The 24071-nt window shown below is 43.5% G+C and overlaps 1 protein-coding gene across 1 annotated transcript in view; it reads right to left on the bottom strand.

Moving 5' to 3' along the window:
• LOC124804965 (cyclic AMP response element-binding protein A-like) overlaps positions 1 to 24071 on the bottom strand; it is a 676877-nt gene that overhangs the window by 396580 nt on the left and 256226 nt on the right. The window lies entirely within an intron of this gene.

The raw sequence follows: 24071 nt of genomic DNA, 5'->3' as shown, positions 1-24071 counted from the left end.
GCAAAGGAAACAGTCTTCGTTTCAGAGACTGCCACCCCAGCTCGCGTATTATTTCAGTGACACAGTCACCACTATTGCGCGATAACACGAAACGAGCTGCCCTTCTTTGTACTTTTTCGATGTCCTCCGTCAATCCTACCTGGTAAGGATCCCATACCGCGCAGCAATATTCCAGCAGAGGACGGACAAGTGTAATGTAAGCTGTCTCTCTAGTGGGTTTGTCGCATCATCTAAGTGTTCTGCCAACAGAGCGCAGTCTTTGTTTCGCCTTCCCCGCGATATTATCTATGTGGTCTTTCCAATTTAAGTTGTTCGTAATTGTAATTGCTAGGATTTAGTAAAATTGAAAGCCCTTAGAATTGTGCAATTTATCGTATACTCAAAATTTATCGGATTTCTTTTAATACCCCTGTGGATAACCTCGAACTTTTCTTTGTTTAGTGCTGATTGCCACTTTTCGCACCATACAGAAATTCTCTCTAGATCATTTTTTGTTACTGCTTCTATTCCACTGCCCCAACAAATATGAATTGCTGTCAACCCTGCTTTTAACATGCCACAGTACCTACTACACTCCCGGAAATTGAAATAAGAACACCGTGAATTCATTGTCCCAGGAAGGGGAAACTTTATTGACACATTCCTGGGGTCAGATACATCACATGATCACACTGACAGAACCACAGGCACATTGACACAGGCAACAGAGCATGCACAATGTCGGCACTAGTACAGTGTATATCCACCTTTCGCAGCAATGCAGGCTGCTATTCTCCCATGGAGACGATCGTAGAGATGCTGGATGTAGTCCTGTGGAACGGCTTGCCATGCCATTTCCACCTGGCGCCTCAGTTGGACCAGCGTTCGGGCTGGACGTGCAGACCGCGTGAGACGACGCTTCATCCAGTCCCAAACATGCTCAATGGGGGACAGATCCGGAGATCTTGCTGGCCAGGGTAGTTGACTTACACCTTATAGAGCACGTTGGGTGGCACGGGATACATGCGGACGTGCATTGTCCTGTTGGAACAGCAAGTTCCCTTGCCGGTCTAGGAATGGTAGAACGATGGGTTCGACGACGGTTTGGATGTACCGTGCACTATTCAGTGTCCCCTCGACGATCACCGGTGGTGTACGGCCAGTGTAGGAGATCGCTCCCCACACCATGATGCCGGGTGTTGGCCCTGTGTGCCTCGGTCGTATGCAGTCCTGATTGCGGCGCTCACCTGCACGGCGCCAAACACGCATACGACCATCATTGGCACCAAGGCAGAAGCGACTCTCATCGCTGAAGACGACACGTCTCCATTCGTCCCTCCATTCACGCCTGTCGCGACACCACTGGAGGCGGGCTGCACGATGTTGGGGCGTGAGCGGAAGACGGCCTAACGGTGTGCGGGACCGTAGCCCAGCTTCATGGAGACGGCTGCGAATAGTCCTCGCCGATACCCCAGGAGCAACAGTGTCCCTAATTTGCTGGGAAGTGGCGGTGCGGTCCCCTACGGCACTGCGTAGGATCCTACGGTCTTGGCGTGCATCCGTGCGTCGCTGCGGTCCGGTCCCAGGTCGACGGGCACGTGCACCTTCCGCCGACCACTGGCGACAACATCGATGTACTGTGGAGACCTCACGCCCCACGTGTTGAGCAATTCGGCAGTACGTCCACCCGGCCTCCCGCATGCCCACTATACGCCCTCGCTCAAAGTCCGTCAACTGCACATACGGTTCACGTCCACGCTGTCGCGGCATGCTACCAGTGTTAAAGACTGCGATGGAGCTCCGTATGCCACGGCAAACTGGCTGACACTGACGGCGGCGGTGCACAAATGCTGCGCAGCTAGCGCCATTCGACGGCCAACACCGCGATTCCTGGTGTGTCCGCTGTGCCGTGCGTGTGATCATTGCTTGTACAGCCCTCTCGCAGTGTCCGGAGCAAGTATGGTGGGTCTGACACACCGGTGTCAATGTGTTCTTTTTTCCATTTCCAGGAGTGTATATTAATTTAAAATAACACTAATTCTTTAATTTCATTAATATAAATTATTTTAATATATTAACAATAATAATAATAATAATAATAATAATAATATCAGTTCATGCCAAGATGCGGCGTTTCTACACACTGGAGGCCTTATGTGCTGCAGAATGCGTTGCTAAGAACAGAAGAGGTATGGTCGGGAAATTAGAAATAAGAGAAAGACAGATCTTGAGGATAATCCTAGGCCAGATCAAAGAAAATGGTAAATTCACAACCATGTGCTCGTATACACAAGTACGAGGGGCGTCCAATAAGTAATGCAACAATTTTTTTACAAAACTGATTTTGCTTGAAAAAACGCAGAATTTGTTGTGGTACATCGTGGAATATTCCCGCTTCAGCCACTGTAGTTTCATGAAGTTCTAACAGGTGGCGGCGCTACACGAAGCCTTCAAAATGGCGTCTGTAGCGGAGGTGCGATCCACGCAGAGAGCGGTCGTTGGGCTTCTTGCGGTTGAAAACCAGAGCATCGCAGATATTCATACGCGCTTGAAGAATGTCTACGGAAATCTGGCAGTGAATAAAAGTACGGTGAATCGTAGGGCGAGGCGTCTGTCATCATCACAACAAGGTCGCGCAAACCTGTCCGATCTCCCACGCGCCGGCCAAACACACACAGCCGTGACTCGTGCAATGTTGGAACGTGCGGACACTCTCATTCGAGGTGATCAACGGATCACAGTCAAACACCTCGCCGCTCTATTGGACGTCTCTGTTGGTGGTGTTGACACTCTCCTCCAGCATTTTGGGTACTCGAAGGCGTTTGTCCGCTTGGTTCCTCGCCTTGGCGAAAATTGTCACAGGCGCTGAAACATATGTTCATCACTAAAAACCGGAAACAAAAAGGCAATCCATGCAATGGCGCCACACCCACTCTCCCCCAAAGAAAAAGTTGAAAGTCGCACGCCGAGCCGGTAAAGTGTTGGCGACGGTCTTCTGTGACTCCGAAGCTGTTACCCTGTTTGGTGGCCTCTCTCATGGTGCAACTATCAACTCTGATGTGTGTTATGCTATGTTCAGGAAACTGAAGACACGATTTCAGCGCGTTCGTCGCCACAAAAATGCAAACGAACTTCTCCTTCTCCATGACAACGCAAGGTCTCACGCAACTTTCCGCTCCCGGGAGGAGCTCACAAAACTTTATTGGACTTTTCTTCCTCTCATCCACCCTACAGATCGGGTCTCGCACCTTCCGACTTCCATCTGTTTGGCCCAATGAAGTATGCGCTGTTTGAAAGCAGTACGTTGATGATAGAGAGGTTGTTGACGCAGAAAGACGTTGGTTCCGACGTCGATCAATAGAATGGTACCGTGCGGGCACACGAGACCACCCAGTAACGTGGCGGAAGGCCGTCGCATTGAACGGAGATTGTCTTCAAAAACAGGTTTTTCTAGCCAGAAGAGAGTGGAATAATATGGTGTATTGGAATGCTAAATAAAACCAACCTGCCTTCAGGAAAAAGTGTTGCATTAATTATTAAACGCGCCTCGTAATAACAAAAAGTAGTATTAGTTGATGCAAAGAGACTGCATAGTAACATGAACCGGGGGCCTTAAATGCCGGAGAATGCCTTCCTATGAACAGAGAAGATCTGATCGGAAAATTAGATAGAAGAGGAAGATAGATCTTGAGGATAATCCTAGGCACGAAGTAAGAGAATGGTGAATTCTGGAAACGTCTTAACCACGAAATCCATAAACACCTAGAAAAGATTACAGACACCACTCGTAGAAGGATGAATGTCTATGGCCTTGATCATTTCGAGGAACACACCTGATTAATAATTTCGTGTTGCTCACTGGCATGGTACACTAATATTAAAGATTAATAAGGACCACCACGACTATACTGACAAACATTTATTGTGTCACAAGCGGTTTCGTTTCGTTAGATCATCATCAGGTTGCCTGGAGTAACAAAACAAAAAATTACGCTAAAAATCTACAGTGTCACATTACCAACACGTGAGTACTTGTCCTCTGTCGGGTGCGATACATCGATGATGGTATCATAATTGTTGCAAGTGAATACAAAACCTAAATACAGAAACGATATTAAAGTACAAAAAATCTGTGAACAATTACTCAAAACAATTAAAAATTGTACCGGTATACAAACAAAAAAAAACAATTATGCACGATAACAAAGGAACAGACACATTGCTTACACAAAGGTGAATCGTCATTCGATAGATATGACAGTGACTGATTATACCAAACAGTTGTCAGTTACTTACTTAGATCTCTTAAATCGCGGTATTGACACATCTCACCGCGGGTTTATTTTAAGATTGTCATTATTGTGAGTTGATTATTTTATTCGCTGAGGTACGATAATTTTAGGCTAACTTCCTGTTTTCGTTTAGCTGCAAGCAACCTGATGATTTGTTTCTAAGAAAACCCGAAATTAAAAACTGGCAAAACATGGACTGAAGGGAGAAAGGAACAGCAAAGGAAACGACGGCGGGAATTTTGGACTAAGTTAAAGCACGGGTACAAGGAAAAGGGAAAGTGCAGTTGAGACAGTGTTTTACGGAGATAGCTAACACGAAAAGAATAATAATAACAACTCCGATTCTCCGCACGCTGGAAACAGTGCCAAAATATCTTAATGGGCACTTCAAAACAGCTGGCACTGATAAAATATCAATCTGCCAACTACAAAAAGTAGCAAGAGTGTAGTCCAGACCGGAAATGATTCTGAGATGTTTTGTGATTGTTGTTCGTGCCACAACTTGGGTTCACTCATTCACGTCACCTTGTATTCGAACCAGCATTTCAAAATTATCGGTGATCAAGTGTATTCTTTTCTTCTACATATGCTGTGGACATTCACATCTTCCAAGAAAACAACAGTTGTTTTTATAGAGCTACACACGTATGTTTCTGGTTCGACGAACAGTCAGGAACGACCACCACACCTTGACTACTTGCCGATTCAACTGATCTTACTCTAACGGAAATATTGGGCAAAATGTCCCAGTCAATATCGCCGCAGTTTGGCAACTCTACGATATATAATCATCAATCAGTGGTTTCAGCTGGGTACGGCATGCGTGAAAAAACTTAAGAGCTCTCTTGAGGCCATTATCAAGGCTAAAGGTGGTGTTAAAGGATATTAGTGTGATAATTCCTGAGTAGACTTATTATTACTTATTAAAGTTCAAAAACTGGGGGAATTTAGATATTGTGATTCATTTCACGCATTTTTCATTTCCTCTGACCTTTTTTAGGATATCTTTTTGCAGATAATTCTGTCATAATACTGAACATATGTTACCTTCTTTATTACCATAAGATCAACAACAGCTTTACATTTTCAACAGTGAACTTATTCTGCTCATCGTTACTGACAATTCACAGCGGAAATACTCTCTCTATAGCAAGTATTACGAGCGGGTGTGCCAAAATAGTACTATGCCACTTTCAACAGTTCAGTGAGATCAACACTAGTATTCATGCACTGGTACCATTTCTTAGCAATATTTTTCCCCACAAAACTTGCAGATTTCATTATGCAGTGTGTTCTTCTTTCATCAAAGAGTACAGAGTCATGAATAACGATATTAACACCTCTTAAAGATAACACTTCTTTTTCCACCGATTAGTTTCACTACACGATTTTGAGAAAAAACTTGTTACACTTCGAGTTGCATCCCGTGCAGCTTTGTTTTTCTTGTGTTTGTTTGCCACTTTATGGTTTAGCAGATCAGAACGATCTCCATGCGAGATGGAAAAAATAGCAGCTGAAACAAGAACAAGTCTTAAAATCCTGTCTTAATACAAAACTGTTTTGCGTATTTATTTACTGTGCTGTATTACCATAAAATTATTTAGTTCCTAGATGGATTGGGTACTTTCTTTATATAACACATTACAATAGTGACAATGAAAATCAGTAAGGATTGAGGTTAAGTCCATCAAAGTGAGAAGAAATTCATAACTGATAGTAGGAATACAGAATTACGTGTAGATATCGGTATATGTTATATTACAAAATTAATAACGTAATGTACATGATCGAATAGACAAATAAGTAACAATACGATTATAAAAATAAATTGCTACTTGTATATTGTTCATTTTGCCTCTATGGTTGTTCCATCCTGCTGAACAGAAGAAAATTTAGTTTTGTAATAGACTTAAAACGCACTTGTAGTTATCTTTTGGCATTCTAATTCCTATAAAGATATACTGTACCTCTTATAATGCACACTCCTTAATACGTAGGTCCACTGACAACGGTACTTTTAAGCATCTCTTGGTGACCGTGTCTTCACACAAGCGTCGATAAACAGCGAGCAAATAGACCGTGTGTTGTAAACTTTAAGCAGAGTTCAGCAAAGACTCGCTAGAGAGCAAACAAATCATAGCAAAATATATTTCCTGTATCACTATTGCCAGAGGCAGGATACAAAATAAACTGAAGTGATAAATAAATAACACCTATTTATTGTGCACTAAAAAGGGTTGGTTTTGTAAAACAACTCCAAAACTGGGGGGAGAGTTGGGGAAGGGTCTAAAAACGGGCGGCAGCCGCTAAATTGGGTAATATGTGAACCCTATTCCTGAGGATTACTAACTTTTTGTCCGATGCACGTAGCGGGATACAATGAGTAAAACAAAGCACGGTGTAAGAGCAGTGGAGTAACGTTCAGCAAGCGAATCTACTCCAGAGAGACAGTTTCACAAAAAGCAGCAGTGGAAACTATTGACAGGAATGCCAACTGCGCGTTAATCGTTCTGCGTCGTGGGCTAACCCAGTTCGACAACATTTCGTGTGTGAAAGGTGCAGAGCCGGTGTTGGCCGAAACAGTTCAATGCCGCCACTGACCGCAAACAAGTCGCTGCTTTCACCGCAGCTACTGCAGCTAAGCAGACCTGGCCTAACATCCAGCGCGGGATTTTATCTCTGGCGATGTGATGGGGAAGTAGTTGAACGGCGATTTTACTGCTACGCTCGACGTATACTGACCTGCAACAGCTGATTTAAGGATGAGTCCGGAATACACGCGGTCAGATCGCATTTAATGTCTCCGGTTTTATCTGTACAGACGATAGAGAGAGAGAGAGAGAGAGAAGTGCACTGAAACGGTGGGTTCTGAGTCGTGGCTGGATAGCTCAGTAGTGGACTTTGGGAACAAACCCGGCTTAATACACACAACTAATTGATCAGAAGAATGCTCGCTACGAGTGCAGAAAGCTCTTCGAAGCACCACTTTGTCTGTCACCCATGTGTCGTTCATGCGGCATGAAAGACGCAATAGAGCACAAACGATATACAAATGGACGAAAGAAAAACTAGCTGTTGTAATGAGGGCACCGTCGCACACAGTAACAACAGAAAATATACACCGAAGCGCTATGGAATCTGGTATAGGCATACTTGTTCAAATACAGAGATTTGTAAACAGGCAGACTACGTCGCAGCGATCGGCAACGCCTATTTAAGACGACAAGGGCCTGGGGCAGTTGTTAGATCGGTTACTGCTACTACAATAGCGGGTTATTAAGATTTAAATGATTTTGAACCTGGTGTTATAGTCGGCACACGAGCGATGAGACACAGCATCTCCGAGGTAGCGATGAAGTGGGGATTTCCCGTACCACTATTTCACGAATGTACCGTGGATATCAGGAATCCGGTAAAACGCCAAATCTCCGACATCACTGCGGTCGGAAAGAGATTCTGCAAGAACGGGACCAACGACGACTGAAGAGAATCTTTCAACGTAACAGAAGTGCAGCCCTTCCGCAAATTTCTGCAGATTTCAATGCTGGGCCATCAACAAGTATCAGCGTGCGAACCATTCAACGAAACATCATCGGTATGGGATTTCGAGGACGAAGACTGACTAGTGTATTCTTGATGACTGCAGACGCAAAGCTTTACGCCTCACCTGGACCCGTCAACACCGACATTGGACTGTTGGTGACTGCAAAAATGTTGCCTGGTCAGACGAGTCTCCTTTTAAATTGTACCAAGCGGATGGACGTGTACGGGTATGGAGACAACCTCGTGAATCCATGGACCCTGCATGCAAGCAAGCACTGTTCAGGCTGGTGAAGGCTCTCTAATGGTGTGGGGCGTGTGCAGTTGGAGTGCTATGGGATCCCTGATACCTTTACATACGAGTCTAACAGGTGACACGTACGTAAGCATTCTGCCTGATCACCTGCATCCGTTCATGTCCATTGTGCATTCCGACGGACTTGGGCAGTTCCAGCAGGACAATGCGACACCCCACACGTTCAGAATTGCTACAGAGTGGCTCCAGGAACACTCTTCTGAGTTTAAACACTTCCGCTGCCCACCAAATCCCCAGACATGAACTTCATTGAGCACATCCTGCCTTGCAACGAGCTGCTCAGAAGAGATCTCCACCCTCTCGTACTCTCACGGATTTATGGACAGCCCTGCAGGATTCATGGTGTCAGTTTCCTCCAGCACTACTTCAGGCATTAGTCGAGTCCATGCCACGTCGTGTTGCCGCACTTCGTGTTCTCGCGTGGGCCATGCGCGATATTACGCAGATGTACCAGTTTCTTTGGCTCTTCAGTGTACTTCTTCCAAAGAAGACGCCGCACCCGAAAAAGAGAAAGAAAGCGTGCTGCTAGTTGCTGGCCATCTACGCAAACTACTTGATATAGAGGAGAAATAAAGCAAACCTGGAGGATTACGTCATGTACTAAATTAATGTGGAACATAAAAAATACCGAAATATCAAAAATAGAACGAAAACGTCGCAAGATTCTTGATAGTAATATGGGGCATTAAATTATCAAATTTTAAAACAAATACAGCACAAAAGGAAAAACCACCAGCACAACGGGAAGCAGACGGCGCACGCAACATACAGAAGCTACAAAGGAACTTTTTTATAGACTGACTTCCCACAGACGACGAACAAGATGCGCAACAAGTGGAAGAGGCACTCTGTCACTTTCTGTACTGAAAATTGAAGCGTGAATGTGTTACAGTTACCAGTGTACATGATTCCTGATAAAGTTTTCTTTTACTCTAATGTAACTGCGTGATTTTTTACTTGTGTAATACATTTCTTGCAAAAAAGGAAGCCGGTAAGAGCATTTTCTGTGAAAGGCAAGAGTCCGAATCCCAGTTAGGTGCACTGTTTTAATATGTCAGAAAGTTTCAGATACGAACATATTTGCTATAATCCATCACCTTTAGGGCGTGTATCCAAGATTGCAATGGTTCATTTTCCGACATTTCGAATGTTAACCGTACAACCATCTTCAATGAGTGCCGGTGAATGAATTAAAACCACTTAACACACTGTACTGGATTGATGCCCGAAAAATGATGGAATATTCGATCCGTCGGGCAAACTTCAGTAGCACATAGTTGTCATAGTTATTCGACAAAGTGAAAACTACGAACCGGCTATAGTAAGAACTGACTAGGCCAGCCTAAGAGTGCGCTTTGTTACCTGTTTGTGCGGACACGAAACTGATCGCAGAAGCTGACTTCCTCAACGAGCGTGAAGATTTGCTAATAACATCGTTAAAGGTAATGTCGACTGGAAAAAGATACGAGCAACAGTGCCGAAGTCGGAAGTCACGCATCCTTGTTGCAAAACGTTGAAGTCGATTAAAGTCCCTGGTGCGCAAATTATGGAAAGAGATCGACCATGCGGTTGGAGAGATACCATCAAAATGGTATCAAGTGATCACAGTAAGCGTTATATCGACGACACTAATTCACCGAAATCGTCACATCTCTCGTTAGTGTAAGAGTCCCTCTTGAACACAAAACTTTTTTTTTTAAATACCAATATGAGGGTTTACAAAAAGCATTAAACGTACGTATAAAAAGTATACACAATGGAAACATGGAAGGAAACATAGAAGATGTTATCTGCTCATAATCACAAAGACCAGAAAGTTCATAGCAAAATGGAGTTCCTTACAATGACTACTTTCGGGTAATTTCGTAGGACAGCTACTTCCAAATACTATCGAAATTTACAACGGAATAAGTTGAATTTCGCATTAGCATCTCCATTCATATTTACCTCATTCAGTACCAGCTCTTTTAACTTATTCTTAAAACACTGAATCCTGATATTATTAATAAGTCTCACTGCTTTGTACGAACGTGCCTTACAGTTGTTTCCTTCCATTAATCATGCATCATGATCAGATAGTCCATTAACAACTGCGTACACATTAATTGTTTCACAGTGAACATTGGCTATAAGAATTTATCACTCAGAAAGCTGTTATCTTGGAGCGCACGACCTGAAAAATTCGTGTATGAAATCAGACTGAAACAGCCAAATAATGATTCCAGTTCATGCTTCCTGTCAGCATCTTTGAGAGAATCTACACTGAAATCTCCATAAACTACTGCCTGCTTTTTCTTCTCTGACAGGAAACTGAATAATCAGTTGGATTTCTCACAAATAACTAAAAGTTTCCTAGAGGAAACCGTAGACTGTTAGAATTACGAGAGAAGTAATCTGTAATAACACTTCACAAGCGCATGCGTATGGGTTCTGATGTACACAAAAACTGCTTGTTTAAATATTTTTGACTTTGTGTCCAACTTTCACATGCGTTGCAACTCATGATTTTTTCCTGATACCTCTACACAATAATGATGCCAATCTGTAATTCGTGATTTTTAATGTCTCTGTCTCTGTGGTGAAATGGTGTCCAGTGAGGCATAGATCACTTCGGAATTTTTCACGTTTTCTAGACGTACAAGAGCCTCATCTACCTTGTTTTTCTAGCCCTCTGATATTGTGATGAAATAACTTTAACTGTTGTATATATTATGGTTCTGTTATATTCCAAATTCTTTCAACTCTGTCTATAGTTTGACTCTAGCTTGAAAGATGTGTCCTTCTGATTCCAGTAACCGTTGGGATTTCGCCCTGTGTGCTGCTCGTGCCAACCTCCCACCCTCCTCCCTCCCCCCTCCCCCCTGTTCATTACGCTTTCTGTACGATGCACGAAGCTCAGTTAACCTGCCGTTCCTCTACTAGTCAGGTGTGGGCCATGATTTTTGTATATTCATATCCCGCATGGAGTAGCAGGTATAGCACGGGTATGAAACTTCGTTTCAGTCAAGAGCAGTCCACTCAGCGCTTTGTTTACACAGCTGACAGCTGTGTTATCCTAGGGCTGGTCATGGCGCTACGAAACCTCTACAAACCACTCTCGAGTATGTGCTGTTGGTGGTCCCATTCCATCCAGGTTACTTCTAATAGTATAAGCTGCCAGCCAGGCTGTTTCCTACTTCTCCTACTATAAGTACCTGATATTTTTGGTTAAAATTTCCGCACAAAGCCCTTTCGTTCCCTGTCGAGTAGCTAAACTTAGTACTACGATCCACGAAGATTGTGGCCTGGTTTTCTACACCTAGCTTTTCTGTAGCCTTTGGCCTATACATCTTTCCTCTTTCTATACGACTTTTCTACCGATCTTGCCTTTAAGATGTTCCTATTAGTCTGCTGTAGTGTAATCTGTAACTGGATGAGGCTCTTGTCCTGTTTCAGAAAAAAAACTGGAACTAAATGCTAACTGGAATTTGAAAAGCAGTTTCGGGGGTATTCTCATTTTGCTTACTGCTTGTTACCATTTCCAAGTTTCCATTATCTCCTTTCCCCTGTTGACGCCCATTATGCATCGCTTCCTTACTCGCTCCTTAACCTCCAGGTTTTTAATGTTTTTCGCATCAAAAAGTGCACGTTTCAATGATATAAGACAAAAAAAGGTAACGCACAGCTCCTGTAAACACTCCGTACCTCACACATAAGAAACATAACTTTGATACACCTCTATTTTCTCCAGGACGTTTTTACTCTACTGTCTACTTCTTATGCTATAATACTTACCAAGTGTACTGAGCACTCGGAACACTGTGCTTTATTACCAAAATCAGCGTCGACTGTGAGAAGTGATTCGAATACTCACCTGCAACAAAGAAAATGTAAAATAAGACAATAGGTAAAACACCAAAGAATAATTTCACAGTATAATCAGGAACCTTAAACATATACAAACGACAGATAATGTAATAGAAACAGTTAAATATGATACACAAGTCTTTATGATTAGGTCGATGCTAAATTTTGTAGCATTTATTAGGAGCGAAATAATTTTTTCCTTCAAATAAATAGCATACAGATCTTAACCAGAAACGTATTCTTATCCGTTACCTAAGTATCTCTCCTAATGTTGAGGCAGATTCTCGATTTTACCTGTGATGAATTGTGGTGGCTAGAATTACAGACATTGTAAGGACACTGTGATTAACATCGCAGCTATCAAGGGAGATCCATCGAAACCAGTTGTTTAGTATATTACAGTATTCTCGAAAATGTGAACAACGAAACGCTTTGCATGGACCTAGAGGGTAGCGCAGAGGTTAGCACAACGGAATCTTATTGGGGAGGACGACGGTTCAAACCCATGTCTGGCCACCCTGATTTAGGTTTTACATGATTTCCTTAAATCCCTCGAGGCAAATGCCGGGATGATTCCTTCGAAAGGGCACAGCTGCTTCCCTTCTTCATCCTCCCCTAATCCGATCTTTTGCTCCTCCTCTAATGACCTCGTTGTCGACGGGAAGTTACACTCTAACCTCCTCCCTCCTCCTCTGCACAAAGTGGGAGCCGCTACTGGGTATTGTTTGACCAAATTGGGATCCGAAGAGCCGGCCGGAGTGGCCGTGCGGCTCTAGGCGCTACAGTCTGGAACCGAGCGACCGCTACGGTCGCAGGTTCGAATCCTGCCTCGGGCATGGATGTGTGTGATGTCCTTAGGTTAGTTAGGTTTAAGTAGTTCTAAGTTCTAGGGGACTGATGACCTCAGAAGTTAAGTCGCATAGTGCTCAGAGCCATTTGGGATCCGAAGAGTTCAACGTGGAACTGGCAATGCTGAGGCGTATTTTGCACAGAGTAGTGATTCACCGACATACTTCTGATTACAAACTACAATGAAAATAATGATGAAACGCATTTGAGAGTTCATCAACATATAAAGGCGGTAGTCAAAGTTTTCTCGACTCCCATGGTGTAACCCTAACAGTTTACTCGAATACACGACTGAGTCCCAGTGTGCTTCATTATTGGATCATTGTAACATTAAGTGCACAGTTTTATATATCAGCGAGAAGAACTAATTTTGTGCCATGTAACATTAGGTGTCACAAAGTCTTTGCGACAAACGTCTATCGATGATAGATCACGTCGTGGTGAAAAAAATTTGTTAGACATAAGATGCTCGCTGACCCTTCCTCGCTGCGCCACTTATCATTTAACACTGGTTTTGCCCTTGAGAAGCAGTAGAGCATAGGCACTTTGCGGCGTTCGTCTGCAGTGTGTGCTGCCTACCACCCAGTCATCTGCTCCGTGTGAATGGCAGTAGGCCCAGCAAAATAAAGTTCCGCTTTGCTTTTGAAATACTTAAAAGACACTCAGTCTTATACTTTGCTGGCTGACAGTTACTCATCAGTTTATTGTGGCAGAGAATATGCTCCACAGCTGCTTAGTAGACCCGCTAGTTTGGTGAAATCTTCTCGTCACAGGGCGGAAAAATACTAAAGATTTTGGTTTGGCGGTTGCCTGGAGAACGGTACGTGCCATCATGTATAGTGCCAACAGTGAAGTACGTAGGAGGCAATGTTACGATAAGGAGTGGCCGCGCTACAGTCTGGAACCGAGCGACCGCTACGGTCGCAGGTTCGAATCCTGCCTCGGGCATGGATGTGCGTGATGTCCTTAGGTTAGTTAGGTTTAAGTAGTTCTAAGTTCTAGGCGACTAACGACCTCAGAAGTTAAGTCGCATAGTGCTCAGAGCCATTTGAACCATTTGCTACGATAAGGGGACGTTTTTCGTAGTTACGGTGTGGTTCTCTTATTGTACTTACGAAAATACAATATGCGGAAAGATGTGAACACATTTTACAGCATTATGTACTGTGTACAGGAGAAGAACAGCTTGGAGACAATTATCGTTTGTATCGGCATGACAATGCACCCTGTCACAAAGCATCATATGTGAAGCAATGGTTTGTTGATGACAACATTCATGAAATGGACTGGTCTGCCCAACGTACCGACCTGAACTCTTTGGGGTGAGTTAGAGCGTTGACTTCTCCTCAGCCCCTTGCGTCCAATATCACAACCTTCTCTGGTTTTAACTCTTGAGGAAGAATAAGCTGCCATTCCTCGACAGACATTCATCTTATTAAAACTGTTCTCAGCAAAGCTCAAGCCGCCATATAGGCGAAGGATGGACACACCCTTATTTACCAGCAGATGTCCAGACACTTCTGATCAGATGATGTATATAGTCGTCGATGTTGAGTACCGTTCAAAAAGAACCAGCGTCATTTAAACGATTTGACATCCTCTTGTAGATAAAGTTTTCCTACGGACTTCTTTACGTCTTAGTGTCTTCAGAGTTACGTATTCATGTTGCTCCCACATATTTTCCAACACCACACAGCCACTTTTCATTAGGTCATCGCCTCGGTCTTTTCTCTTGTTAACTCGAACATAGAAATTCCTTATTGCTTCTACCGTGCATTCGGCCAACTACACGTTCCACTCATCTCGAGTTCACGTTCATTACATTCATAATTACCTCTTCCACTCTAGTCTGTTCTCTGGTCAATTCGTTAGATATTCTGTCTCTACTAATAATTCCTTAACTACATGTTTTCCATCATTTTTCAGCGAGCATCGTTTTATCAAAAGCTTTTGCACTTTAAGTCCATGTCTCGCTGCCATATCCGTCAGTGCACATTACTTGCTACGAGAGTGTAGTGTTTATAGTGGGACTTGTACTTCATCAGCAGTGAGGCTAACGTGGACTATTATGGAAGAGCTTGTACCACAACACATGGAGTAGCTTAAAGATAAGTAGCTTTCTGTTCTGATAAATAAAGAACCCTGTTAATACATGTGTGCAGTTCTGTTGTAAGATACCGGCCACCAGATAACATCCTCTCCTTGCTTCCCGTGGTACAAGACTGTACAGTGACAACGAGACGATACAAAACTTATCGTCTAACATCAGCAAATATCAGCACACAGTTTGGTCCTCTTGGCGTAAAGACAACGATACGCTAAAATGCCTAGATGTCACATGAACAGAACACTGACATATCATAAATACCTTTCCAGCACATCCTCAAATATACTGTCATGGGTGAACCCGTTGAGGAAGCTAGCAGGTAGTACATGGCGGAACAAATAATTCCTCCGCGGAGCATTCCTTGCGTTGGCATAGTCTGTAGCAGGATAATGCGCACCAGTTTAGTTCTGCAGCGCTCATGTGAAGAAAGTTGACGTTCATTTGAATGCAGCTAAAAGAACCATTAATGGCATAGTCAGCTCTACACCTACATGGTGGCTACTAATGTATAGATATATATTGAACTGGGGACCTAGAAATGACCGGAGAGGCTTCGTCCCTGCCGTAGCCCTCAGTGGTACACAACCCCACAACAGGCTATAGTAGTCCACTCGCCCCATCGCCGCCCCACACCGAGCCTAGGGTTATTGTGCAGTTAGCCCCTAGTGGACCCCGCCGGGAACGTCTAATTCCAGACGAGTGTAACCCCAATGTTTGCGTGGTAGAGTAATTACGGTGTACGCGGACGTGGAGACAGTGTTTGCGCAACAATCGCCGACATAGTGTAACTGAGGCAGAATAAGGGGAATCAGTCCGCATTCGCAGAGGCAGAGGGAAAACCGCCTTAAAAACCATCCACAGGCTGGCCGGCACACCAGACCTCAACACTAATCCGCCGGGCGGATTCGTGCCGGGGACCGGCATACCTTCCCGTTCGGGAAGCAGTGCGTTAGACCGCACGGCTAGCCGGACGGGCTTGGTTACTAATTCTTTTGTCCAGCTCACGTTCGTCGAAAAGCGGCTCACTGTAATCTTTGCCAATAAGTTTCTAAAAATGAATCAATCCCTCTTCACGAAGATTTTGTTCCTCTGTCTAGGAAACGCCTCAAATCCAGGAGACCGGCATATGAAAAAGCAGTCCAAATGCTCTCCTCTGGTTTCAATGGAAACGTGAGGGGCAAGCTACGAAAATCCGGAAGCGCGAAATTATTGACAACCTTACATTTCAAGTTCCCGGCTTTCGTCATTCTAGAGAGATGTGGGTATAGCTTAATGGTTCGGAGAAGGTATATGCAAACACAACATGTAATAGTGGGGCTTTTGCACTGAAGTACAAGTGACTGTGGTGATACACAGTGAGCCTTACTGTAACTGAGTGCCCTAACAGACGTTTCCCTGGTGGTACCAAGAGTCTTGAGTGTAGCATCCGACGAGGCGTTCACTGGATTGAATCTTCGAACATTCGTGTTTTAGTCGGGGCAGTTGAATGTTTATATAGCATACACAGTTGCGCACGTGTATTTTTTTGATTAAATATGTAGAACAATTTTGTCGTCGTAACCGATGCATACGACAACAACAACAAAAATAGCAATAATAATAATAACAATAATAATAATAATAATCAACATCATCTTGGTCATCATCTTCGGATGATCAGTTTACCAAACGATCTTCAGGCTTCTTGTGTTTAAGAAGAGAACAAAGTTATTCTGTTGTGGTAGACAAGTAATCGTATCCACGTGTATACACAAGAACCAATGACAAACAGAGCCGTGTTGTTCGGGCAGAAGGCCGCGGCGTGTTTTGCAGGAGGAGGATATTGCAACAGCGTCGCGGTTCGTCCTTCATCGAGAGCGAGCAGCGGCGCTAACTGTACCCGGAGTGCGCCGAACCCGTTCCCATTACGAAAGCAAGGCGCGCCGCGGCAGCGGCGTATATGGCGCGGTGACTCAAACGCAAGGTTAGGAGACGAACCCGGCGTACAGGCCTGCTCGCCGAGCCCTCACGCCCACGGACGTAACTTGCAGCTCGACCGCGTGCCTGCGTGCGCGTCACCGCCTGCTTCCGATTGGTACTGCGTATGTGGCGGCCCCTACTCAACACTAGTAGTACCCTGCGTAGAATACGTCTTACTGTTGTCTTCACTGTTCGTGAAGAATAGGCATCAGTCACGCATCTACATAAATAAAAATGAAATGTTCATAACCGTCTAGAGGTTCTTGGTCGACTACTTTGAAATTTTGAAAAGACGTTGCGTTATAATATAGGCGTTTTTTAGGTATCCATTTCTTTAATATATTATATATAATGTACAGGTAACTGTTTTAAAATTTTTTGTAGCAACAATTCCCTATTATTAAATTTATAAAAACATTATATACAACAAATATTAAACAAATAGGCATAGAAAAGCGCACGCGTACACCAGCGCAACGTTGTGTCAAAATCCCAAAGCATTCGGTCAAAAACTTTCGGTGATTTGTTATTAGGAACATTTACAGTTTTTATATAAGTACAGAAGTAGATTTTAGTTTCTTCAAAGCTTCAAATTTCCAAAAACTCTACACTGATTGCTTTGAAATTTTGATTCAACATTGCATTCGAATACTCACGTGTTTTTATATACCTACAGCAACGCATCCGGTATGTATGTAATGTATATGTAATAAAAGGAGAAATGTTATAAAAATGTAAATGTTGGTTTATTCAAAATCGTTAATCTCCAAAGGTTCTTGACCGATTGCTTATATATAAGGTGGCGTTCCATTAGGTATATAAAAGCACTTGAGTACTCGAATGCAACGTTGTGTCAAAATTTCAAAGCAGTCGGTCAAGAACCTTCGGAGATTAACGATCTCAGACCACCCTCAACCTTTGTGACATTTGCAACAATCTGACATCTTGGGTTCACTGTCATCGATCATCCTCCATACAGTCCTGACTTGGACCCATCCGATTTTCATCTGTTTACAAAGCTAAATGAACATGTTGGAGGACTTCACTTTGGTAGTGATGAAGCGGTGCAAACAGAGGTGAGGTCAACAAAGTCATATATTCTACAGTGACTGTATGAACAAACTGGCGCCTCGTTGGAAGAAATATTTTCGGCAGCAAGGTGACTATGTTGAAAAATAGATATGTAGGCATGAAGAATAATGAGGTAGACTGTCAATAACGTTTGTTTTGATAAAAAGCTTACAGAGTCTTCACATTAAAAATTCAGAGACATTGCTTTTCAGTACGGCCTCGTAAAATAGATAAGAGAAATATTTGAAGCGCCTTTCAATGATGCTCAAATCATGTACAGCAAATGAGGATCGTCAAATGTTTCTCTAATCTATTTTATTACTTACATTTAGACAAATCATTTTACAAAATATTTGACCGTTTTTTCTTCAACTTTTTTTTACTTTCATGTTTTTTTCAGTTAGAATGAAATGTAATATATTGAAACAGCTATCAGTAGTCTATTATTACTATGTTCTGGCGTAACCACAAGCGCCGGAACGAAGACGAAGAAAGCAAGAGAGGAGAAGGCGGTGAAATGACATCGGCCTATGGTGCGCTGATTAGGACCGCACCACTACAGGAGCGGCCTCTACAAGAGGAGAACATAAGCGCCGCTCCTGGTAGCCTCGGCCGCTCAGAATCGGCTCAGTATTAGGCGAGTATTCGCACAGTTGTAGACCAGCACTCGCAGAACAGTTGTCAATGACCCATATCCATTGCTTGTTTGGACATTGTCTGTAGCGAAGAACATTACTGTTTTCATGTCGCCCAACGCTCGCCACACCAGTTGACAATACAAGTAAAGTATTGTCAATCTACTTTATTTCAATAAAAACTATTAAAGAGATTTGCTTGAATTGTTGTATAGCATTCGGAGGACGCAGCATCCTTTAGGCACTCTATACGAGACGAGTGGGCAGGGCCCCACATATTAAAAGTATGTAGATCAAGAGAAAACAGAGAAGTTTCAATTTATGTGTGATTTGATATTTATTTTGTTCCTACAACTTGAGACATCACTAGTGTAACTTTTTATGCGCAAAATAGTGAGTCCTTGAAGAGATGAACTTTTTTGACTCAGTTACATATCTCGCAGCAACTGTTTCTGAAATAATTCAATTCGAAATCATTAACTAGCCCTCCGTCGTCAGGCCTCGAATGGCCTACCGGGACCATCCGACCGCCGTGTCATCCTCAGAGGAGGATGCGGATAGGACGGGCGTGGGGTCGTTATGATGGTATTCTTGACCGAAGCCGCTACTATTCTGTCTAGTAGCTCCTCAATTGGCATCACGAGGCTGAGTGCACCCCGAAAAATGGCAACAGCGCACGGCGGCTGGATGGTCACCCATCCAAGTGCCGGCCACGCCCAACAGCGCTTAACTTCAGTGATCTCACGGGAACCAGTGTATCCACTGCAACAAGGCCGTTGCCCAAATCATTAATTAAGTTTTTTTAATTACCATGATTACTTTTTTTGAAAGTTCGACCTCACGCTGCTCAATTTTAAACTCCATTTGTCCATTTCCCACTCTTCGTTTGGTTATGAAAATCAGAAGAAAAATCCATTGTATAATTTCTAGGGCGTCTTATTTCCGCTCTGCTGAAACATTTGCCCAAAAACCTTAACTGCAAGACGTTTGACGATAGTCACTAACCATCCCACAAAAGGATTCTTGCAATGTTCCAAAAACCATTATTAAGTAAAGAGTCTAGGGATGTACTGTAGGTCGTTACGTATTGCCCACACAGGAAACGCGAAGGTACGAGCAGACTAATTGTACCGCGGAGAGATGCACTTAAACAACCATTCTGTCCACGATCCACACGCGAACGGAACGGCGAGAAACTCCTAATTCGTGGTACGATGGGAAGTGCCCCCTGTCAGACACATCGCAGTGGTTTACAGAGTACGGATGTAAATGTAGATGTACATCTAGATTGTAGACAATGGCTGCAACTTTCTCACACGAAGTATCGGAAGAGGTGTCTGTGGAGCAGCTACGAGGTCAAGATACCAGCCAGTTAAATGGACAGGAGAGAGGGCACAGCAGCCGAGGCGGGCCGGGAGGGGGAACAGTGAAGGTAGGTGCGGGTAACGGTGCCTCGGACGGCGTGGGAGGCGTCCTACGTCACGCCGCGTCACGTTCCACAGCGCCGGCGCAGAGCAGGCAGTTCTGCAGCACTCCGGAGGATGCCTATCTACTTCTTGTCGGTCTGTAATTTTGCAAGCCACGTTAATAGATATAAAAAGTTATAAATCACTTTGAGTGTTCAGAATGACATTTTCTCTCTGCAGCGGAGTGTGCGCTGATATGAAACTTCCTGGCAGATTAAAAATGTGTGCCGGACCGAACCACGAACTCAGGACCTTTACCTTTCGCGGGCAAGTGCTCTACCAACTGAGCTACCCAAGCACGAGTCACGCCCCGTCCTCACAGCTTTACTTCTGCCAGTACCTCGTCTCCTACCTTCCAAACTTTACAGAAGCTCTCCTGCGAATCTTGCAGGACTAGCACTTTTGAAAGAAAGGTTATTGTGGAGACATGGCTTAGCCACAGCCTGGGGGATGTTTCCAGTATGACATTTTCAATCTGCAGCGGAGTGTGTGCTGATATGAAACTTCCTGGCAGATTAAAACTGTGTGTCGGACCGAGACTCGAACTCGGGACCTTTGCCTTTCGCGGGCAAGTGTTCTACCAACTGAGCTACCCAAGCACGAGTCACGCCCCGTCCTCACAGCTTTACTTCCGCCAGTACCTCGTCTCCTACCTTCCAAACTTTACAGAGGCTCTCCTGCGAACCTTGCAGGACTAGCATTCCATTCTGGAAACATTCCCCAGGCTGTGCCTAAGCCATGTCTCCACAATATCCTTTCTTTCAGGAGTGCTAGTATTGCAAGGTTTGAAGGAGAGCTTCTGTAAAGTTTAGTACGTAGGAGACGAGGTACTGGCGGAAGTAAAGCTGTGAGGACGGGGCGTGAGTCGTGCTTGGTTAGCTTAGTTGGTCAGCCGGCACGGTAGCTCAGCGTGTTCGGTCAGAGGGTTAGCTCACTCTGTAATAATAATTAAAAAAACTGAGTTAATCGACCAACAACGAACTCAAACGGATGTCTTACGACGTCCGCCCCGAGCAGATGCAACGAACAAAATCGAACAAAATGAGATAAAAAAAAAAAAAGTTGGTAGACCAGTTGCCCGCGAAAGGCAAAGGTCCCCAGTTCGAGTCTCGATCCGGCACACAGTTTTAATCTTTCTGGGAGTTACACTATGAGTGTCATTTTCTCATCTCATAATTTCCATCGTTCGGAACGCGCGGGCGTGGTGGTATAGTGGTACCATTACCAGCGGCATCTCACAAATAACTGGGCGAAATTTGGAAAAAAATCAATAACCTGATACTCCCAACAAACATTTTTTCTAACTGGTACGAGGCAGTGAAAAACGTCATACCGACTGCCGAAAAACTACACAAAATAAAACTGGGACCCACGGTGCAATGCACAATCTGCCAAATGACGGGCATTTCAAGCACTTATTCACATGCAGGAACCAAACAGAAATATGGAACTGGTTCCGAAAAAACCTTATTGAACAATGGAAAATAGGATTAATTTAAATCACGTACTAGGCTACGACCAGACTGAAAACTGTTTACCAATTCAATAAAGCAGCGACAACACCTAACTAATGGGGTACTGTTTTTATTCCGTTATATGAACGGTAAATTTTTTATCTCCAGACAACAAAATATCTCAAACTACGCATCGGATTAGAAAACGGAAAAAAACATGTTCAATATTTTTAAAAGTGCTATCCAGCGATACCAAGTGTGACCTTCTAACCTCCCTCCACCCAGAGGGTGTGGGGGGGGGGGGGGGAGGGGAGGGGGCGGCGGCTTCTCTGAAATCTCAAACAGGAACATTCCATTTTCTTATAAGAAATAGAGAACTGGGAAGGAATGGGAAAGGGTTGGTGGGAAACTAGTGACTTACAGCCGCACATTAAAATGCAATGGCGAAAGTTGGAAACATGTGCCGGACAGGGACTCGAAGCTGGACTTACAGTTTCTCGTGAGCTTTTACTTTAACCGCTTCGGTCATCCGGACACAGTCCCTGACCGACCCCAATTTCCAACTCACCACACGCCGCAGCGCAGCGTATCTCGTCCGTCACCACCGACTCGCATATTATTTGTTCCCGATATTAGTGAATCCAAACTGAAGCAGACGTCCTGGAACAATCACGCTATTGCAGGAATATGTATACCACTTTTATTGTAGATTGGGACTCTACGGGAAAAATATTTAACAGTTTTGGCGTTGCGTGATAGATGGCGCTGTAATTGACAAAAAAATGTTCAGATGTGTGTGAAATCTTATGGAACTTAACTTCTAAGGTCATCAGTCCCTAAGCTTACACAGTACTTAACCTAAAGTATCCTAAGGACAAACACACACACTGTGGGGCGGCGGGTGGAATAATTGTAGAATATGTGTTTTGTATTTATTTATGCTGTTGTTTGCCGTTCTCAACGCTGGCTCTCTAACTACAATATTGGCAACCAGAAAGTGATTAGCAAAACGTGAAGCCTGCAATTAGAATTCCTAGTGCCCACTTCATCTGAGAAATACATTTATAGCTACAGCTTATAGCTCTGAGGAATTAGGAGATTGTCTGGGATTCATAATCAAAAACCATTCTCTCTAAAATGTTCACTATATTCTGAAAGTCGCAGACCAAAAAGAATCCACACAATCCAACTACCAGAGCAGTTCAGAGTCTAATGCGCTGATGCAACTATAACTGTTCAAATTAAATGTTTAAGTGAATGCTCGCCATAATTTGATGATAATGTTCATCAAACGCCACGCTAAATAATGGTAGAATGTCTGTCTTGCGGCGGCACGTGAAAATACGACATACGCAAATTGAAGATAGATCATTAAAGTCATCCCAGAATTAACACTTCACTCGAAAACGATTTCATGGTTACGCGTATCCCGAGTAACTTATTACGGCATCCGAGGCTGTTTATAGCAATGATACCGACGCGACGCGACTCCCGGCACAGGTGGTGCGCTAATCAGCGTCTGGAGAGAACTGGGGCCTTGCCCTCTCGCGCAGCGTTCTTACATATAAAGCCGCGGTGCGGACGGCTAGGGGAACGATTGATCAAATCCGCTCTCCCGACTAGCCGCTGGGCTAGTAATGCACCACTTTGAGTTATAGAATAAATCATTGCTTCCTTTGCTGATGGCCGATGAAGCTCTCAATTTAAATGTGCAATCAGCACACGTGTAAGTAATCATAATAAAAGTCTGACGTGGCTAAGTCAACACTACACGCAATAGACGAGCTCTGAACTTGCTCTTTGGAGATACGCTACTGCTATAGTTTTATAGTTATTCAGTTGAAACTTCTCACATCTTTATGATTATAGCGGATCTCCCTTCTATTAAATTTAAACATCCTAGCCTTATTTATTCGCCTACTTAATCTATCTTGCTTCCTTAATTTTTAAGACAAAAACCAGAAAATCAAGAATTTCAACTAAAATTTTAATTTGTGAGATCCAGAATACTGTTTCTACTAAATTATTGTGAAAAAGGAATCTAAATATAAATTTTTAAGTTTCTACCTATTTTCTGTTGCGCCAATGATTTTTACAGAAAAACATCCAAATTTCTAAAATGGTTAAAGTTATTGAACTGATATTCAACACATATTGATTTAGCATTACTCCTGACATGCTAGAAACGTTTCAGGTTATTTACTTGATTTTTAAAGTATTGCGCAACATTTATGACGTCAGAGCTAGTTACAGCGGACTAGGCTGGCACACAATGGAAAGACTGATGTGAATTTTATACGGCGTGAGCAGGCTGCTTCCCTACAACACCCATGCCCAAAGGAGGACTCGAACCTCCTCGGGGACCAGCCGCACAGTCTCTGACTTGTGATCGACAAAAAAACAAAATTTAATAAGAAAACGGTATTATCTCGAGAAAAATGCATTGGAGCAAAAAAAAGAATACGAGATGTGTTATGAAAAAAAGTTGTCTGAGGAGTGTCCTCTCACCATCTGGGTACTTGTTTGTAAGAACTGTTTAACAGTAATTGCTAAAAAA

Source organism: Schistocerca piceifrons, chromosome 7 (genome assembly GCF_021461385.2).
Source record: "Schistocerca piceifrons isolate TAMUIC-IGC-003096 chromosome 7, iqSchPice1.1, whole genome shotgun sequence".
Lineage (NCBI taxonomy): Eukaryota > Metazoa > Arthropoda > Insecta > Orthoptera > Acrididae > Schistocerca > Schistocerca piceifrons.
Note: the sequence above shows the minus strand (reverse complement) of the source record. Positions and strands in the feature narration are given on the sequence as shown.